This window comes from Chionomys nivalis, chromosome 2, assembly GCF_950005125.1.
Source record: "Chionomys nivalis chromosome 2, mChiNiv1.1, whole genome shotgun sequence".
NCBI lineage: Eukaryota > Metazoa > Chordata > Mammalia > Rodentia > Cricetidae > Chionomys > Chionomys nivalis.
This window is the reverse complement of record NC_080087.1, coordinates 109,533,855-109,553,628: the sequence shown is the minus strand read 5'-3', so window position 1 is coordinate 109,553,628 and position 19,774 is coordinate 109,533,855. Positions and strand designations below refer to the sequence as shown.

Below are 19,774 nucleotides of genomic sequence, written 5' to 3'. Positions count from 1 at the left end.
CTGTCTTCCAAAAGCTGGGAGTACAGGCATGTGCCGCCATTCCTGGTCAGCTTTTGCAGTACTGGGGATCAAACCCAGGACTTCGTGCATGCTAGTCAAATACTCTTCCAACTGAGCCACATCTTTAGCCCTCCGATTGTCATAATTCATTTTTACATTTTTACTACTGTTTTATTGGACAGGACCTCACCTTGTTGACCAGTCTGACCCTGGATTTACCATTAACCTCATGCCTCTGGTTCTTAAGTGCTGGGGTTAAAGGCATGTCCAGCCTCAACTTACATATTTAACATCCAAAGAATGCTGTTAACTATCCTCAACTGAAGATACAGAATGTTGGAGTGGAGACAGAAGGAAATCCAACGCTGACCCCATAGAAATGGGCTGTTCGTGGTTGGAAGCTGGGAAAGTCGTACATCTGCAGGGCAGCATTTCAGTGCTCCTGAGACCCCTGCACTTGGCCTGGAGGAGGGACCAATGCCAGAGCAAGGGTTATTAATGCCTGCGTTGCTCAACAAAGAAGGGGGGCTTTAGGTTTTAGTAAATCTTCCTGAGCATTCGAGCTGTCAATGAAGAGGCTGGCTGGACCTGGGAAGAACAGCAGAGGACAGATCACCTATCGGAGATTTGCCCAGGAGGTCTCAAGTGGTAGTTGTAAGGGTAGATCAGATGGCCAGGTGGCTTTTTTTTATTGTTTTTCAAGACAGAGTCTCTCTGTGACTGGCCTAAACTCACTCTGTAGCTCAGGCTGGCCTGGAACTTAAAGAGATCCACCTGCCTCTGCCTCCTGAGTGCTGGGATTAAAGGAGTGTGCCACCACTGCTGGCTGACCAAATGGCTTTTGAAGCTTTATTCAAGAATGGTATCTGGGCCGGGCGGTGGTGGCGCACGCCTTTAATCCCAGCACTTGGGAGGCAGAGGCAGGCGGATCTCTGTGAGTTCGAGGCCAGCCTGGTCTACAAGAGCTAGTTCCAGGACAGGCTCCAAAACTACAGAGAAACCCTGTCTCGAAAAACCAAAAAAAAAAAAAAAAAAAAATGGTATCTGAGGAATTTAGAACCTTGTTAGTTAGATGGTATCAGACAAATGGTGTCTGGTGAATAGAGTCCCAACAGCCAAGCAGCCTGCCAGTTTGGCTAAGAATATACTAAATTTTTAGTTCTTGGTCTCCTGGGAAAGCTGTGCAGTGTATTTATAAAAAGATGTCTGTGGCCAGCTTTTCGTAACTACCTCTGCCAGGAAGAGGTAGAAAGGAGTGGTGTGTGACTTTTATAAGCCCAGCAGGAAGTCTCAAAGGCCCGGGACAGATCTCAGGAGCACCAGCACCTGTCACACCCCCGCCATTCCTCCCAGATAGCCCGGGCCTAGGACTCACGTTCATTGCCTACTCTGGCTACCCACAGGCCTGCCCTTGGCACAGAACCAGCATCCATTCTTCGCCACAAGGTTTGTCGCCCTCTCTAAATGGCTTTCCAGTTTTTTGGTTTTTTTTTTTTCTTTTTTTTTTTTTTTTTTGGAGACAGGGTCTTGCCATGTAACACAGGCTGATCTTGATCTTTCTGTTTCGGCCTCCCAAGTTCTGTGATTCCAGGCATGAGCCACAATGCTTTATTTCTTATTTCCAAAAAAAGAGAAAGAAAATGGCATGGTGGTACATGCCTATAATCTCAGAACTCAGGAGAGAATCGACTCCTGTAAATTGTCCTCTAACATCCATACATGCACTGTGGCATCAATAAATAAATATTTTAAAATATTTTTAGGGCTGGAGAGATGGCTCAGAGGTTAAGAGCATTGCCTGCTCTTCCAAAGGTTCTGAGTTCAATTCCTAGCAACCACATGGTGGCTCGCAACCATCTATAATGAGTTCTGGTGCCCTCTTCTGGCCTGCAGGTATGCACACAGACAGAATATCATATATACAATAAATAAATATTTTAAAAAATATTTTTAAAAGTCAGCCTTTAGGGACTGGAGATTAGCTCAGTGGTTAAGAGTACCGGTTGCTGTACCTGTTTTGGGGTATGTGCATGTGGGTGTAGATGCCCTTGGAGGCCAGGAGATGGCACCAGATCCCCTGGAACTGGAGTTACAGGCAGTTGTGAGCAGAACTCAGATATTCAGCAAGAGCAGGCAGTGCTCTTACACTAAGCATCTGTCCTGCCCCACACATGTGATTATAAAGCCACACAGTCCCTATTTGACAAGTCACCAACGGAGTGGCTTTAATATTGTGTTCATTCTTTTATACCATACAGCCATACAGTGATTTCAGGTTTGGTTTTGTTTGTTTTAACTGAATTAAGAACACAGATAATTTAAAAATACTACCTCCTCACTACTATATTAAAATGACTAGCCTGGCATTGTGATGCACAACTTTAATCCCAACACTCAGGAGGCAGAGGCAGCTGTATTTTTTTTTTTTTTTTTCGAGACAGGGTTTCTCCGTAGCTTTTGGTTCCTGTCCTGGAACTAGCTCTTGTAGACCAGGCTGGCCTCGAAAGCTGTATCTCTTGAGTTCAAGGCTAGCCTGGGTTCCAGGGTAGCCAGGACTGCACCAAGAAACCTTGTTTTGAAAACCAAAGAAGAAGAAGAGCCTTAAGAGGCAGGCAGATCTGTGTGAGTTTGAGGCCAGCCCGGTCTGCAGAGTGAGTTCCAGGACAACTAGGACTACCCAGAGAAACCATCTCCCAAAGCCAACAACAAAAATACCAAAACAACCTACGCTATTTATGTCTAACATCCAACAAAAACTGACTACGAAATGCTTACAGCAGGCATCAGCCCTGACGTGCTTAATAATTGATCCCATAGTATAATTATAGGTCGTGGTTTTAGGGTTTGTTCTTGGTCTCAGTGAATCAAGACAAGCAAACACAAGCAGTGAAGTCATCCACAGACCCTGGTAGCGCTTCTGTTATCACGACTCCAGTGTAGCTCTTCTGTGCATGAACAAGCCAGGGCCCCAGATGATAGGGGCAGACAGGAATTGCTTCAGGAAGTGTGCTACAAAATTGCCCCCTTCCTTCACGGTGCTTGTGCCTCGTGCTGAGGTGGCTATGCACATAGGTATCTAAAGCCTACCCGAAGGTACACATAGCCTTGTGCCCATGCTAGGGAGCAACAACAGCAGGATCACTCCGCAGATTCCCTTTCTGTGGTTTTGTTTTGTACTTTTAAAAACTATTTATTTGTATATCTAGTTTAGTGGCACACACTTTAATCCTAACACCCAGAAGGCAGAAGCAGGTAGATCTCTGAGTTCAAGGCCAGCCTGGTCTCCATCCAGAACAGCCAGAGCTAGGTAATAGAGAGGCACTGTCTCAGAAAACAAACAGGGTCTGAAGAGATGACTCATTGGTTAAGAGCTGGCTTTTCTACCAGAGGACTTGGGTTCAATTCCCAGCCCCCATGGCAGCTCACAACTGTCTGTAACTTCAGTTCCAGGTTACCTGACATATTCATACAGACAGACATGCAGGCAAATCACCAATGCACATAAAAATAAAAAATGTACTTATATGTGCATAGGTGTGCACACCTTGAATACATGTGAAGAGGCCAGAGGTCCATGTTGTATCTTCCTCAGCTACTCTCCACTTCTATTATTATTATTATTATTATTTTGATTTTTGAGACAGGGTTTCTCCGTAGCTTTTGGTTCCTGTCCTGGAACTAGCTCTTGTAGACCAGGCCGGCCTTGAACTCACAGAGATCCGCCTGCCTCTGCCTCCCAAGTGCTGGGATTAAAGGCGTGCGCCACCACCACCCAGCTCACTTCTATTATTATTAATAGCAATTATTTACTGACAGGGTCTCTTTGTAGCCCTGGCTGTCCTGGAACACTATGTAGACCAGGCTGTCCTTGAATTCTCGGTGATCCTCCTGACTCAGCCTCCCAGCTGCTGGGAGGAGAGAAGACCCTGGCAACAAGAGCCCCTGGCAGCGAAGAATCAACTGTAGTGTTCACGAGTGGGGAAGCACTCCAGTTCCAGGTGGCCGACTCAGGCTCCCAGGGCCAGGGCCATACCTTGAAAGTGAGGTGGCATTAGCCGAGAAGGAAAGGCTGCTTCTCACCCATCCTGAAAGGCTTGAAAACAAGTCTTCAAAAGACTAGAGCAATTTTCAAGTGAAGGGTTCGCTCACCGTAAAAGCCCCGACGCTCTTTAAAGGCTGACAGCATAGTCCACCAGCCAAAACCATAAATTTCACAACGTTTGGTATCCAATAAAAATTACTTGACACAGGAGGAAGTTTAACAAGGGCAAAGATGCTAGAATTCTCCAAATTTCCATTTTAAATGGATCTCCAACTAACATTCCTTAGCGAAAATTGGAACTAGAATCCCTTTTTGTCGATGCACCCCACCACCCATAGAAGTGAGTTGTGCCTAGTGACCCCCAACAATGGACCAGCCCTGCAGTATGTTGTTACCAAACTCACCACACCAGGCCCCAGTTCTAATGTTGCCTCCTCCAGAAAACCGACCCTGGCCTCCTGTGATGTGTTCCTGCTGCCCTTTTCCTTCTTTCTTGCGATTTATCACAGTGCATGTTGAATTTGTGTGAGTGTAAAACCATCTCCCTCTGAGAATATAAACAGGCCTGGTGTGTTCTTGAATTGCAGTGAGGAAACAGCGCCTGGTTAAATCTTAGTCTCCGCAGTTTCTCTTCAGGTCAGGAACTGCGCCTCAGAGAGTGTCACCTTCGACATGAGTCTTTCCCGGGCTTAAAAAGCAAAGTGGGCGGGTGCCTTTGCCCTTTGATAAAGTCTTTGCTATCCCTCCTCAACCTAGGTTGGTTTTGCTCCCATCCCCACCGGGTGCATGGCCATACCCGGGTGTCTCCACTAGGGGGCGCCCCGGGATTCCAATTTCCGCAGGGCAGCCTGCAATCTTAAATGTCTGCCCAGACCGGTCTTCTAAAGAGGATCTAAAAACTCAAAGTCTGGAAAGCCTGCGAGATCACCTCCTACGATCCTCCAGGTGTAGTGAAATCTACAATGGATCTTACCTGTCCAGGAATGAAGCGGCTTCCTTACCTTAATCCTCTGCGTCCCAGGCCTGGTCGCCTAGGGAAATGGGGACAGAGCTGGCTGGTACTGCCCTGGGCATCTGCATCTGCATCCGCGCCAGATCGCTCCATTTTCACATAGGCAGGCCTTTTTGGAAACTTTCTCCTCTTCCCTCTGCCTTCCCTTCCGACTCGCCTCTATTTTGATATAGGGTCTTCCTCCCATCTAACTATGTGGTAGAAGATGACGCTGAACTCATTCTGCCTCCACTTCCCAAGCGTTGAGATGGCAGATGTATGCCACCACTCTAGACAGGTATTTTGACTTTATTAATTAAAAATAAAATGTATTAGTTCAATCTCTTTTTGAGGTACTGGGAGGCAAACCCAGAGCTTCATTCATGCCAGGCAAGTTTTTTTGTTTGTTTTGTTTTCTTTTGTTTATTTGTTAGCTTTACCTGAAAGTAAATAGTAGCCGGGCACTGGTGGCGCACGCCTTTAATCCCAGCAATCGGGAGGCAGAGGCAGGCGGGATGTCTGTGAGTTCGAGGCCAGCCTGGTCTACAAGGACAGGCTCCAAAACAACACAAAGAAACCCTGTCTCAAAAAACCAAAAGAAAAAAGAAAAAAGGAAAAAGAAAGTAAATAGTAGAACAACTTTGTGATTACTTGGGGAGAAGAAGAAAAAAACCACTTTTGCTGAGTGTAGAAAAGCGTCAGGTGGGAGCTGCAGGGTGACTAGACAAAAAGCCAGGAGGCACAGGGACGCGGTCTCACGCCTCTGTCACGACCAGCAAGTGGGCCAGGCAGTGCAGCGCTAGGACTGTTAATGCATGAAAATGACTGAGCTCTTCTAGTACAAAAGCAGAGATCATCTATTTTTTAAAGATTCATTTTTGCTTGCGTGTCTCTGTGTGCCCAGATACCTGAGGAAGCCGGATTAGGGCATCGGATCCCCTACAGCTGAGGTTACACAGGTGGTTATGAGCAGCCTGATGTGGGTGCTGGGAACTGAACTCGGGTCCCCTGGGAAAGCACACTTAACCAGCCATCTCTCCAGCACCCACCCCCACCACCCCTATTTATTTTTAAATAGTAACTGTCCATTTGGGCAAATATAGTCTGGTTTGTTTTTATTTGGCCTCAACCCCAGGCCTAGAAATTCGCTCTACCACTGGGCTCTACCGTCAGCCTCTGTGACATAAGTGATGAAGCCCGCTAAGGCTGGTCTCAAATTCAAAGTCCTTGCCTCAGTTTCCCAAGTGCAGGGTTTACAGCACACACACACACACACACACACACACGCACGCACACCCCAGCACAAATGTTTACTTCCACTATTCTTAACTTTCCCCTTTATTTAGTTTTCTTTTGTACAAAGTATGCCGGGCACTGTCACGGGGATCAGGGATCCAAGGTGAGTTGGTTAAGGCCATCTGAGACGTTTCCCCAGTCGGAGGGACAGATGTGACAGTCAGGACCAGAGGAACCCTTGGGCTTCTCCTTTCGCCTTCCACCACGACTGCCCCTTCTCCTCCCTTGACACCAAGCCTGCTTACCACTCCCACGAGGGAACACTCCTACCTGTGGGTGTGACCCTGAGATCCACAGTCCTTTTCAAAAGGGCTCAACACAACGCACAGCAAATGCTGGTCCTTGGGTGTTTTCCTTGGTAACACAACTCAGGTGGTCCCAAAACACCTGTAGATGCCTCTGCAGGTGAGTGGTGGGTGAAGCCCCCAGGTTTGCTTCTCAAAGAAAGGAATTCGCACAGAGCAGAGGACTTTTGTGTGCCATGACAACAACCATAATGAGTACCGAAGACTCAGAGTGTCAGACTTAGGACTGGAAAAGAAAAATAAGGTGCACCATTTGCTGTGTTTTGTTTTGTTTTTGAAACAAGATCTCATGTAGTCCAGGCTGGCCCCAGACTCACTATGTAGCCAAAGACGACCTTGAACTTCTCATCCTTCTACTGCTACTTCCCTAGTGTTAGAATTACAGGCACCACCACACTTGAGTGCTAGGGCCTCCTGTGTGCTAGGCAGTCTACCAACACGCTGCATCTCCCTCATACTTACACACACTATGTGTGCAGCCAGGCACCGTGGTGCACACCTTTAATCCCAGCACTCGGGAGCCAAAGACAGGTGGATCTCTGAGTTCTGGAACAGCCTGGTCTACAGAGTGAGCTCCAGGACAGCCTGGTCTACAGAGTGAGCTCCAGGACAGACAGGGCAACTTGTCTTCTTTTTCTTCTTCACCTCCCTCCAGGGCTGGAAGTTGTACAGCTGTAGACCAGGTGCAGCACTCTCGTAGTGGTTTTTGTATCTAGATATAATTGGTTTTCTTTATACTCCTGTGTGGGTGTTTTGTTTTTAAATTAAATTTTCATACAGACCCGTTCTAGAAAGCGTCTGTGGGTGCCTCCAGGGACCATCAAAGGGCCAGGGAGCAGATGGGTCAAGTCCCCTATGCTGTCATCTTGTTCTTAAGAAGTCACCAGCAGCTTGCAGAGTCCTGCTGTTAAGTCCCAGCCAGACACAGCGGGCAGAGATGCTCCAGGTCCAGCGGAAGGAGAATGGGGGGCTGTGATGGTACCAGCCGACTGGGCACCTGTGCCTGCCTATTGGGTGTTCAAGGACCTAAGGAAAGCACAATCTCAAGGCTGGAGAGTTGGTATTTAATGTTCTTACAGAGGACGTAGATTTGCTTTCCAGCACCCACATGGCAACTCACATACATCTGTAAAAGCAGTTCTAGGGGATCTGATGCCCTCTTCTGGCCTCTTCAGGCACCGGCACACATGGTACACAGACATCCGTGCAGGTAAAACTCTCAAACATATAAATCAAAAATAAATCTAGCTTGACAGTGGTGGTGCACACCTTTAATCCCAGCACTTGGGGAGGCAGAGGCAGGTGGATCTCTGAGTTCAAGGCCGGCCTGGTCTACAGAGTGAGTTCCAGGACAGCCAGGGCTACACAGAGAAACCCTGTCTCGAAAGAAAATAAAATAAAAAGAAATAAAAATAAAGGAAGAGGAGGGGAAGGGAAGAATTTCCTATGGAGACATCTGAGAATATGTCTCTTAATGAGTTCTTTCTAGGCCTGAGGAAGACCACAGCTCAACACTTTGATCCCCGTGGATCTTGAGAGGGGGCAGTGCATCCCACACCTTCCCCAAGCTACCTTTGTAATGAGCCTTTTCATAGTGAGAGGGCTCCAACTGCCTAGAGAATGAGGCATCATGATTGAAGCCCAGCCCCAGGTGTGGGCCCTGAAGGCAAGCAGAGAGCTCAGTGAAGGGTGGACCGCTCTCACCACCACGGCCCCCCAGCCTCTCTCCCTCAGGTGGAGCAGTCTCCTTCCAGCCTCGGGGCTAAGGCCGACATCCCCTTAGGACTGCTCACCCGTGGTCACAGTCCCCTTAGCCTCTGTCCCTCAGGTAGAGCAGTCTCCTCCCAGCCTCGGGGCTAAGGCCGACATCCCCGTAGGCGAAGACTGTTCCAACTGCTGAAGCACTGCCAACAGGAAGCCTTGCTCACATTCAAGAGCTCGGGCAGGGCAGGCGTGAGCCCTCATAGCCTGGATCCTTCTGCCTGGTTGATCTGCACTATCAGAGACCTCCTGGGTGCTATAGTCCCCCTGGTTAGTGCTGGCCCCCCAGTCCAGCAGCCCTCCCAGAAGAGAGCAAGTGGGCCTGGCCTGATGCCAGCCTGCTGGTAACCTTTTCCATCGCTTTACAAACTGCCTGGCCCCATCAAAATGTGGCACGGTGAGACGAGCTGACAGTGACAACAGAGTCTACATCATTTCTGCTTTGCGCTACTGAAGATTCTGAGGATACACAGTCAACTGGACTCGGCTCACCCATGTACCTAGCTTCTCCTTCTTTGAGCCTTTTATTGACATGAAAACAAGCATGGGCCTCACTGTTACTAAGAATAAATTCAAAGGGAAGCGACAGGCTAAGAGCAAATGCCCCCAAGTCTTGTCTGCCAAAGAATTCGTGCCCAGGATATATAAGGAACTTTTACAGCTCAGTAGGAAACCAGGCAACCAGAAGCGGGCCCCAGACTCAGACAAACATGGTATCAGGGGAGATATATGGAGGATTAACAAAGACAGGGAGCACCAACCAGCGTCCCTGGTCCCTGGAGAAATGCTATTTAAAACCACAGTGAGGCTGGGGGTGTGGCCCAGTTGGGAGAATACCTGCCTGGTGTGAACAAAGTCCTGGCGTTGATTCCCCAGCACCACATAAACTGGCCAGGGACGACACACCTAGAACCCTAGTGCTCAGAAGGCAGAGGCAGGAGTGCCAGAAATCCAAGGTCATCCTCAGCTATAGTGAGTTCAAGGCTAGGCTGTGTTACCAGAGACTTTATCATAGATAGATAGGTGATAGGTAGGCAAGTAGATAGATAGGTTGGTAGATGATGGATAGGTAGGCTGGTAGATAGATCTTTGGTAGGTAGATAAATAGACAGAGCCATACAAAGAAATCCTGTGTTGAGGAAGAAGAATTTGAGGTCGCTTGCGTTTCATAGAGAGATACTCCCAGAAAAAGTGCTCTTTCCTGCAGCACATTTACTAAAATTGGAACAACACAGAGAAGGTTAGCATGGGCCTTGTGCCAGGATGACACAAAAATTCGTGAAGTGGTCCATATTTTTAAAAAAGGAAAGAGGCTGGGGGTGAGGCTCAGAGCACTTGCCTCGTGTTAAAGCCCTGGGTTTGATCCTAAGACCACTAGACAAGCACAATGAGAACGTGAACCCCAACACCCCTGCTTTGAATAGCTGCAAACTCTGAAAGTTTCACACATGGGCAAGTGGGGCCGTCTTAAAGCAGAGTGTTCAGAACATTTGCTGCCCTACTCACAGAAACTAACAGAATGGAGCATGTGTCCCCACAAAGTCACCATGTCACACAAAGTCACCATGTGTCCACACGAAGTCACCATGTCACACAAAGTCACCATGGGTCCACACAGAGTCACCATGTGTCCACACAGAGTCACCTGTGTCCACACGGAGTCACCTGTGTCCACACAGAATCACCATGTGTATACACAGAGTCACCATGTGTCCACACAGAGTCACCTGTGTCCACACAGAGTCACCATGTGTCCACATGAAGTCACCATGTCACACAAAGTCACCATGTGTCCACACGGAGTCACCTGTGTCCACACGGAGTCACCTGTGTCCACACAAAGTCACCATGTGTCCACACGAAGTCACCATGTGTCCACACGGAGTTACCTGTGTCCACACGGAGTTACCTGTGTCCACACGGAGTCACCTGTGTCCACACAGTCACCATGTGTCCACACGAAGTCACCATATGTCCACACGATGTCACCATGTGTCCCCACAAAGTCACCATGTGTCCACACAAAGTCACCTGTGTCCACACAGTCACCTGTATCCATACAAAGTCACAAACACCAATTCTCAGCAGCTTACTAATGGCAGACCGAACTAAAAACAGCTCTGTGGTCACCATGAACAATAAGCTAGCTGTAGTGTGTCCACCCCATGGGAAGCTGCTGCTCAGGGACAGGAAGGAACCAAGTGGAACTCATACAGCCAGAGGCAGAGAAGTGCATGTGCCCTTCTAAAGAATGTGGGAGACTCACTCTTGCCAACTAGGCAGCTCCAGGTCCCTGTGTCCTCTAAGGCCTGGCCTGGTCTCCCACCCTGTGACCCCGCAGAGTTCTCTCTCTCTCTCTCTCTCTCTCTCTCTCTCTCTCTCTCTCTCTCTCACACACACACACACACACACACAGAGAGAGAGAGAGAGAGAGAGAGAAAACCAAGGCCAGAGACACTGGGTTCCCAGAGTTGGCGTTACAAGTAGTCGTGAGCTAACATGGATGATGGGAGCCAGATTCATGACCTCTGCAAGAGCAGACAGCGTCCTTAACTGCTAAGCCATCTCTATTCCCTCCTTTGTTGTCTTAATTATTAAAAATAACAATTAACTCCGGGTGGTTCAGTAAGAGATACAGCTAACTGGTTTTGTGCAATCTAAAGAAAGCTCAGCCTTATCCCAAGGGCCTGATCTTCACCCTCTTCACCTATAGGCAGAACTAGATGTGTGTGCTGTGGTATTGCTACACATACAATAGATGCACATCGAGGCCGAGGCTGGCATCACGTGTACTCGTCACAATACATCTGCTATAGCCCATGTGTGTGTGTGTGTGTGTGTGTGTGTGTGTGTGTGTGTGTGTGTGTTTGAGATCATCTCGGGTGGTCACAGCCGTGGGCCACTACAGGCTTAGGCTTTGGATTTAGATAGATGGTGTTTCTTGCTGCAGCTTGCCTGTGCCTGTCTGTCCATGCCCAGTCCTGTTTGTCTGGATTTTTCCCTGGGTGGCGCTGCGAGGGAAAAATCAAGTTCTTTTTCTTGAAAAGAGGCTGTGGGGGTGCTGCATACTCTGGTAGTGTGTGTCCCCCAAGGCTTTGCGGCAATCCTTCGCTGAATGACGCAGTTTCATTTAAGAGCATAGTCGTTTTCTTTTAATAAACTTTTTCCGAGGCACAATATCATTCCAGGCAACTGTGGCTTAACACACACACACACGAAAGAGAGAGAGAGAGAGAGAGAGAGAGAGAGAGAGAGAGAGAGAGAGAGAGAGCTCTGTAGCGAACCACCTTCTCAGCAGCCAACAGGAGGAAGGCTCTGGGCAGATAGATGCCTGGACCAACAAAACACGGTTTGCGTACACAGTGGCATTATCACCATCCTTAGAAACAAAGACAGCCCTGACACAGGTTACGATGGGAAGAACTGTGATGACGTCAGCTCAGAAACTAGCCAGACGCTCAAAGGACAGGCGCTGTTGGAGCCTACCTGTGTGAGGAACTTAGATGAGCCAAATTCTACAGACCATATGGAAAATCAGTTGCTGGGGCTGGAGAAGAAGCAAGGAGTGGTTGGTTTCAAAAGTACTTTTTTGGGGGGAAGGGTCTCAGGGAGCCTAGGCTGGCTTCAAACGTGCTATGTATCCCAGAATAACCTTGAACTCCTGATCTTCCCGTTTCAGCTTCCCAGGTCCTGAGATTATAGACCTAAATCACAATGGCTACTGCCTCAGATAGTTTAGATAGCAGCTTTACCACCATTAAAAACACAGACCATAAGCATGGAAGCTCACACCTGTAGTCTCAGCCCTCAGAAAGCTGAGGCAGGAGGATCACAAGTTGGAGGCCATCTAGGCTACATAATAAAACTCTGTATTTAAAAAGGAAGGAGGGGCCAGGTGGTAATGGTGCGCACCTTTAATCCCAGTACTTGGGAGGCAGAGGCAGGAGGATCTCTGTGAGTTCGAGGCCAGCCTGGTCTACAGAGTGAGTTCCAGGACAGCCAGAGCAACACAGAGAAACCCTGTCTCAGGAAAGAAGGAAGGGAGGGAAGAAAGGAAGAGAAGGGAAGGAAGGAAGGAGGGAGGGAGGGGAAGAGGAAGGAAGGATCATTGTCAGAATCTCATAAACCCCTAGCTTATGTCCACTCCAGGCACATCTCCCAACATGCACCATTCCCAACTTCTAACATGCTCTCTTGGTGTGAACTCTATACAAACAGGTTGACCTGGGTTCTTTCTATCTGCCTTCCTCATCTTGACATGAAGATTATGAGATCTCTTCATGTTTTCATGTTCATTTTCAGTGTGTAGAATTACACTGTATGAGTTTTATTATTAACAGGCATGTGGACTGTTTCTAATTTGGTCATTTCTGACTAAAGTCATGGTGAGAGTCACATGCCTGTCTTTCAGTACACGCCTTTCTGTTTGGTGCATGCTGGGAAATCTGCTCCTCCTTTTCTTCCTCCTGCTTCTCTTTCCCACACACGCATGCGCACACACAACACTTCTATTTATTTGTGTGTGTCTATGGAATGGGTCTCGTCATGTGTGTTGGGGGTGTAGTTCAGGCAGCTGTGAGCTGGGAACTGAACTCAGGTCCTCTAAAAGAGCAAGCAGTGCTCTTAGCCACTGAGACATCCCTCCAGCCCCAGCACTGGATGGTTGACAGAGGTTTCTGTCCCACCTGGTCCCACAGCCATTCAGTCCCAAAGAAACACACAGAGGTCTACATTGATCATAAACTGGTTGGCCTATTAGCTCAGGCTTCTTATTAAATAACTCTTACATTGTACATTAACCCATAATTCTTGTCTGTGTTAGCCACATGGCTTGGTACCTTTTGTCAGTGAGGCATTCTCATCTTGCTTCCTCTGCATCTGGGTGACCACTGCAAACTGTCTTTCCTCTTTCCAGAATTCTCCTGTTCTCATCACCCTGCCTCTACTCCTGCCTGGCTACTGGCCAATCAGTTTATGATTAACTCTGTGTGTTATGATAAACTCTGTGTGTTTCTTTGGGACTGAAGAACAGCTGTGGAACCAGGCGGGACAAAAACCACTGTCAACACTAGATATTTTTAATAAATATCCCAGCCGGGCAGTGGTGGCGCACGCCTTTAATCCCAGCACTCGGGAGGCAGAGGCAGGCAGATCTCTTGGAGTTCGAGACCAGCCTGGTCTACAAGAGCAAGTTCCAGGACAGGCTCCAAAGCTACAGAGAAACCCTGTCTCGAAAAACCAAAAAAATAAATAAATAAAATAATAAATACCCCTCCTCTCCTTGTGAATCTGTGTGAAGTCCTAACTGTAGCAGGACTGCCCTTCCCAAAATGGGTAGCATTGTCTAGTCCCAAGGTGGGGAAATACAAACTCCTCCTGTCTTGGTGAGATGTGCCGCCTCCTCTCCTCCTTGCCTCAGACTGAGGTTGACATCCTTAGCTCTCCTGCTCCTTGGGACAGATCCCCTCACTGCCTGATTTCGTGGGAACTGTCAGCTTACAAGCAGCAGGTTGGCACACCTCTCTGGCCCCACAACCTCCTGAGCCTATTGCTCTAGAGAACCACCTCAGTACCCCCGTGAAGCTGCCATGGAAACCAGACTGACAGTCCCCAAGACAGTTGAGCAAAGGAACACCATATCGCTTCACAATTCGTAGACCACGAGAAACAAAACCAAATGTCCACATGGAGATGGACCATGAACTTCCATAGAAGCATGACTCATTGTATTTAGACGGTGGAAATAAACCCAGTGCCCACTGGATGGCACACTCATCCAGTGGAACAGTATTCACATGCACACACACACACACACACACACACACACCTAGGTGGGCTGTCACCACTCTAGAAGTGGTGGGACCTAAGACAATGGAGCCGATACATGAGTTGAACTAAAGCTTCATGCAGTAGTCAACTTTATTCAGAGCGTCGGGCAAGTTATTTTGAGGGTTAAGCAGAATCTCGCGAGTAGAGTGTACAATCCCAGGGACAAGTTGCTCATGGTGAGAACCCTGCTTTTCCGTAGAGGCATAGGAGCATTACTTGAACAACAGGAGCAGGTAATGATGAGCAAGTTGAGGTAAACTCACTCCTGTCCGCTACACCCAGAAGAGCATGAAAACTCACTCTAAGAAAAATTCCTTGCTTTGCCGAAAGTGAGGTCTTGTTTTTCTTTGTTTTTGCCTTGTTTTCTTAGAGTTTGCTCACAAGTACTCAGAATTCTCCCCACACGACTCCGTTCTTGGAGCATGTTCTGACAATGAATCTTGGAAACAACTTTAAAAAGCAAAGCAAATCAAACCCAGGTTCACATGTAGCATGGAAATTTTTGAATGAAATACTTAAACTAATCAAATCTGTGGGCATAGAAAGCAAACGCACTCTCGCCAGGGGGCTAGAGGGATGTGGAATGGCTTCCTAAGAAGCGGGAGTATTTTTCTGGGTAAGTTTTGAGACTACAGGGAAATAAATGGTGGTTGCACAATGCTTTGAACACAGCAAATTCCAGTGAACTGTGCGTCACCTAAGAGAAAGGAAAGGACGGGAGAGAAAGGTCAGTTGAAGTGGCACATATCTGCGATCCCTGCACTTGGGAGGTTCTGTTTAAGAAGGAAAAAAAGGTAGGAAAGAAGAAAAAGAAAAAAGAAAAGAGGGCCAGGAAGGAGCTGGAGGTTAGCTCACTGGTGAAGGGCTTGCCTAGCATCCCTGAAGCTACACACACACACAGAGGGGAGGGGCTGTTACTGAATACATGTGTATGTTAGTCATCGTTCAATGAAACAATCATCTGTGGTTGCAGGCAGGGTGAGTTGGCCCCATTGTCTTGGGGTCTGCAGCAAACCATGGCAGGAATGCTCATAACAGCCAGGAAGCAAAGAGAGAATAAGGAGCTTGGATCCCACGTCCCCTTCGAGGGCATGTAGTCTCTCTGGCGGACCCACCTTCTCCGAGGTATCACCTGCTGTTTCCCACGGTGGGGGGCTGCTAATTTGGTCTTTAAGGGCAATCTTTCAAGTCACCGATTTAAGAGGGTTGATGGGTTTTTGTTTGTTGTATTTTGAGAGGCTCTCTTGTAGGCTTGAACTTGTTGTGTTTCCTAGGATGATCTTTTTTTTTTTTTTTTTTTTTTTTTTTTTGGTTTTTCGAGACAGGGTTTCTCTGTGGTTTTGGAGCCTGTCCTGGAACTAGCTCTTGTAGACCAGGCTGGTCTCGAACTCACAGAGATCCGCCTGCCTCTGCCTCCCAAGTGCTGGGATTAAAGGCGTGCGCCACCACCGCCCGGCCCTAGGATGATCTTGAACTCCCGATCCTCCCGGTTTATATGTCACTGGAGAATATATAAACCCTGGGGTTTGTGCTTGCTAGGCAAGCACTCTGTCAATTGAGCTCCACCCCTAGACCTCCAGCATTGTTTGATGCTGACCTTAATGAGGTAAGAAAGCCAGGTAGACTGTGACTCAGATCCTCACCCCAGCACTCAGGATGCATAGGAGGTTTTTTTTTTTTTTTTTTTGCTTTTTCGAGACAGGGTTTCTCTGTGGTTTTGGAGCCTGTCCTGGAATTAGCTCTTGTAGACCAGGCTGGTCTCGAACTCACAGAGATCTGCCTGCCTCTGCCTCCTGAGTGCTGGGATTAAAGGCGTGCGCCATCACCGCCCGGCTCGGCTGTTTTTCTTGATTATGTGATAAACTAGACTCTATGCGGGGGGGGGGGGGGGGGGATGGATGGATGTGTTAACGCACGCTTCAACACCATACTAGTCCACCAAAGAGAATTTAGGAATGACTGGGTGGCCAGACATGGTGCATGGCTATAAGTCCAGCACTCGGGAGGCAGAGGCAGGAGGATCTCTGTGAGTTCAAGACCAACCTGGTCTACACAGTGAGTTCGACAACAGCCAGGGTAGGAAAAACTGGAAGAAAAGAAAAGTGAGACCCAACTCAGAGAGGCGTGGAAGGAAGCAAGAGTGGAGCTGCACGGCAACTTTGGAGTGAGTATAGACACTACAAAGACCAAAGGTTTTCAAAGCCCAACAGGTGCCGAGATTGCCTGGTGTCTCCAAACCACCCTCCCTGCTTCCGGCTTTCGAAAGCCCAAGGGCTGAGCTGGCTCCTCTTCTGTGTCCTAAGACACTCCCCACCTCCAGCTTGGTTCTGTGCCTATAGCAGAACGCAGAGAGCCCTGAGGCTGGAGCCGATTGTCCGCTCACCCCCCTGCAAGCCCCTGTGGTCGTCCACAGCAGTGAGTTCTGTAGCGGACATCTGCAGAGTGCTGTTCGTCGCACTCCACCCTCAAAGGCCGCGGTATGATCTCTGTTGGGCAGAGGAGCAAACTGGAGTTCAGAGAGTTCAAGCACTTATTCAAGGGCACAGGGCCACAAACTGACAAGAGCTGAATTTATAGCAGGCCCCTCTTTCTCATGTGGCCATGAGGGAGAAGTCCTTGTTCTGTTTCTAAAGGGAGGAGCTAGGCTAGAGAGGATGGGTAGAGGCCCAGAGAGATTGCAGGCGGGCCACACTAGTTGGTTTTGTTGTGCTGTTTTTTGTTTGCACTACATGGGCTTTTGCACATCTTAGACTAATGTTCTACCACTGAGCGATAGTCCTTACTATTTATTTTTGAGGCAAAGTCTCACTCGGAAGCCTAGGCCGGAACCCACTATGAATCCTACAATAACCTTGAACTTGTGGGACTCCTCCTTCACCAGCCTAAATTTTGGAATTACAGGCATAAATGACCACACCCTGCTAAGGCCTTCGTATTGTTAGGACTAAACAAAGGAGTCCAGTTTGTGCTTTATGTAAAAACTGGCAGAGAATTTAGGGGATTAAATGAAGTGTGGTATCCCCAAACCTATAAAAGAAATTAGGCATGTGCCTAGCACCACACAAACCTTTCAACTTCGGACTAGTCCGCTCTGAAGGGAGAGGCAGCCCCACCCATTCTTATGAGCTTCCTGCAGCCAGGGCCCCAGACTTCAATGGTACAGAGTGTTTGGAGCAACAACGCCACCCGATTTTTTGTTTTTGACTCAGGTCTAGCATCCACAGAACACTGGGTAGACTTGGGTGGAGTGGCGGGGTCCGGAGGACGCAGAGCAGAAACCTGGGCAGCACTAACACATTCCCAGTGAGAGCTGGCTGAGGGAACATGGGAGTAGCTCCCAGATGCCCTTCACAAGCCTGCCACCTGTCCCACAAGGCTACTGAGCCCTGGGAAATGGCTAGTGTCAACTGAAATAGCCTTAATTGTAAAATACACTCTAACCCCCACCCCCAACTTGATACTGGGGCTCAAACCCAGAACCTCCATCTCTACCACTGAGACATTTTTTTTAAAAAGTTATTTTTATTTATAAATTATGTGTGTATGTGTGTCTGTGTGAGGGTATCCTGCACAGCTGCTCTCAGAGGGCAGAGATTCCCCTGGAGGGGAGTGACAGGCAGTTGTGAGCCACCTGACTTGGTCCCCTGGAAGAGTAGCCTGTGCTCTTTCTGGCTGTGTCCCCTCTCCAGCCCCCACAGAACTGATTTACAGCTTGTAGTCCACATTTCAAAGTCTTAGTGTGGAAGTAAGGTGATATAAAACAGCTTATTAATATTGTTAATATTGATCACGTGTTGGGATGATACTATTGGCACATATTGGGTTAAATAAAATATATTAAAATCACTTTCATCTTTTTGTATGTGTGTGTGAGAGGGAGGGAGGGAGGGAGTTGCTGGAGATCTTGGAGGTCTGCTCAGGGCCCTGTGTATACTAAGCAAGCACTTAGCTACTGACCACATTCAGACCTCCTTTTGTTTAAGTTGACTACTAGAAAGTTTCAAATACTTTGCAGAGCATCATGGAACACATCTGCCATCCAAGCATTTAGAAAATGAAGGAAGGGGCTGGAGTGATGGCTCAGAGGTTAAGAGCACTGGCTGCCCTTCCAGAAGTCCTGAGTTCAATTCCCACTGTGGCTCACAACCATCTATAATGGGATCTGGTGCCCTTTCTATGTACATGCAGATGTACATGCAGATGTACATGCAGGCAGAACACTGTGTACATAATAAATAAATCTTTTTTTTTTTTTGATTTTTCGAGACAGGGTTTCTCTGTAGGTTTTTTTTTTTTTTTTTTTTTTTTGTTTGTTTTTTTGGTTTTTCGAGACAGGGTTTTTCTGTGGTTTTGGAGCCTGTCCTGGAACTAGCTCTTGTAGACCAGGCTGGTCTCGAACTCACAGAGATCCGCCTGCCTCTGCCTCCTGAGTACTGGGATTAAAGACGTGCGCCACCACCGCCCGGCTTCTCTGTAGCTTTTGGTGCCTGTCCTGGAACTAGCTCTTGTAGACCAGGCTGGCCTCGAACTCCCAGAGATCTGCCTGCCTCTGCCTCCCAAGTGCTGGGATTAAAGGCGTGTGCCATCACCGCCCGGCAATAAGTCTTTAAATAAATCTTTAAAAAGATAAAAAATAAAAAAAAGAAAGTGAAGGCAAACAGCAAGAGTTCAAGGCCAGCTTTAGCTATACAGTAAGTTCAAGGGTCAGTCTGGGCTATATGAGATACTGTTTCAAAAAAAATGTAAAGTAAAATAAATTAAAAACAAAACAAAAAACCATGCCCTTTCTTTCTTTTGGATGGCCTGACCATCAGTGTTGTATGCAGGTGGGCAGAGGTCACCTGGGAAAGCCTGGTTCAGAGGAGGAATGAAGGTCGGGAGAACTGAGCCACCCCAGGCACGGGAATACAGACTTGATTAGCAGGGTTGAGGACTGGGGGAGAAGGGTTCTGCGAAGTGGCAGTGCCGTGGGACCCTCCTGCAGTCACGCCCAGGGTGTGGGAAGGGCTGGATCAGGTGAGGTACAAGAAAGGGCATTGTTTACCAACTGTCCTGGTTACTTTCTTGTGAACTTGACACAGGCTTGAGTTACCTGGGAAGAGCAACCTCAATTGAGAAAATGCTTCTAACAGATTGCCCATTTGGAAGTCTGTAAGGCATTTTCTTGATTAATGATTGTCATGGAGAGCCCATTTTTCTGGGGTGGTGCCATTGGTGAGCAGGTGTCCTTGGGGAGCGGGCCAGTAGCAGCACCCCTCCATGGCCTCTGATTCACTTCCTGCCTCCAGGTTCCTGCCTTAATTCAGTGCCTACTTTGGTTTCCCTCAGTGATGGACTGTGGTCAGACATATAAACTAAATAAACCCTTTCCTCCCCAAGTTGCTTTTGGTAGTGGTATCTTCATCACAGCAGTAGAAACCTAAGACACCAGCTGTGGTGGTCCACATCTGTAATCTCCACACCTGGGAGACAGAGTCAGGTTTGAGGCCAGTCTATGCCACACAGCAAGATCATGCCACAAAATAATATTTTCCCATGTTTTTCTTTTAG

The 19,774-nt window shown here is 48.0% G+C and overlaps 1 non-coding gene across 1 annotated transcript; it reads left to right on the top strand.

Annotated features, from left to right (window-relative positions):
* Positions 1-9,586: 9,586 nt before the first annotated feature.
* On the top strand, positions 9,587-9,693 carry LOC130870647 (U6 spliceosomal RNA). The gene has a single exon (XR_009056782.1). It is a non-coding gene; the product is annotated as a U6 spliceosomal RNA (small nuclear RNA).
* The last annotated feature ends 10,081 nt before the right edge of the window (positions 9,694-19,774 follow it).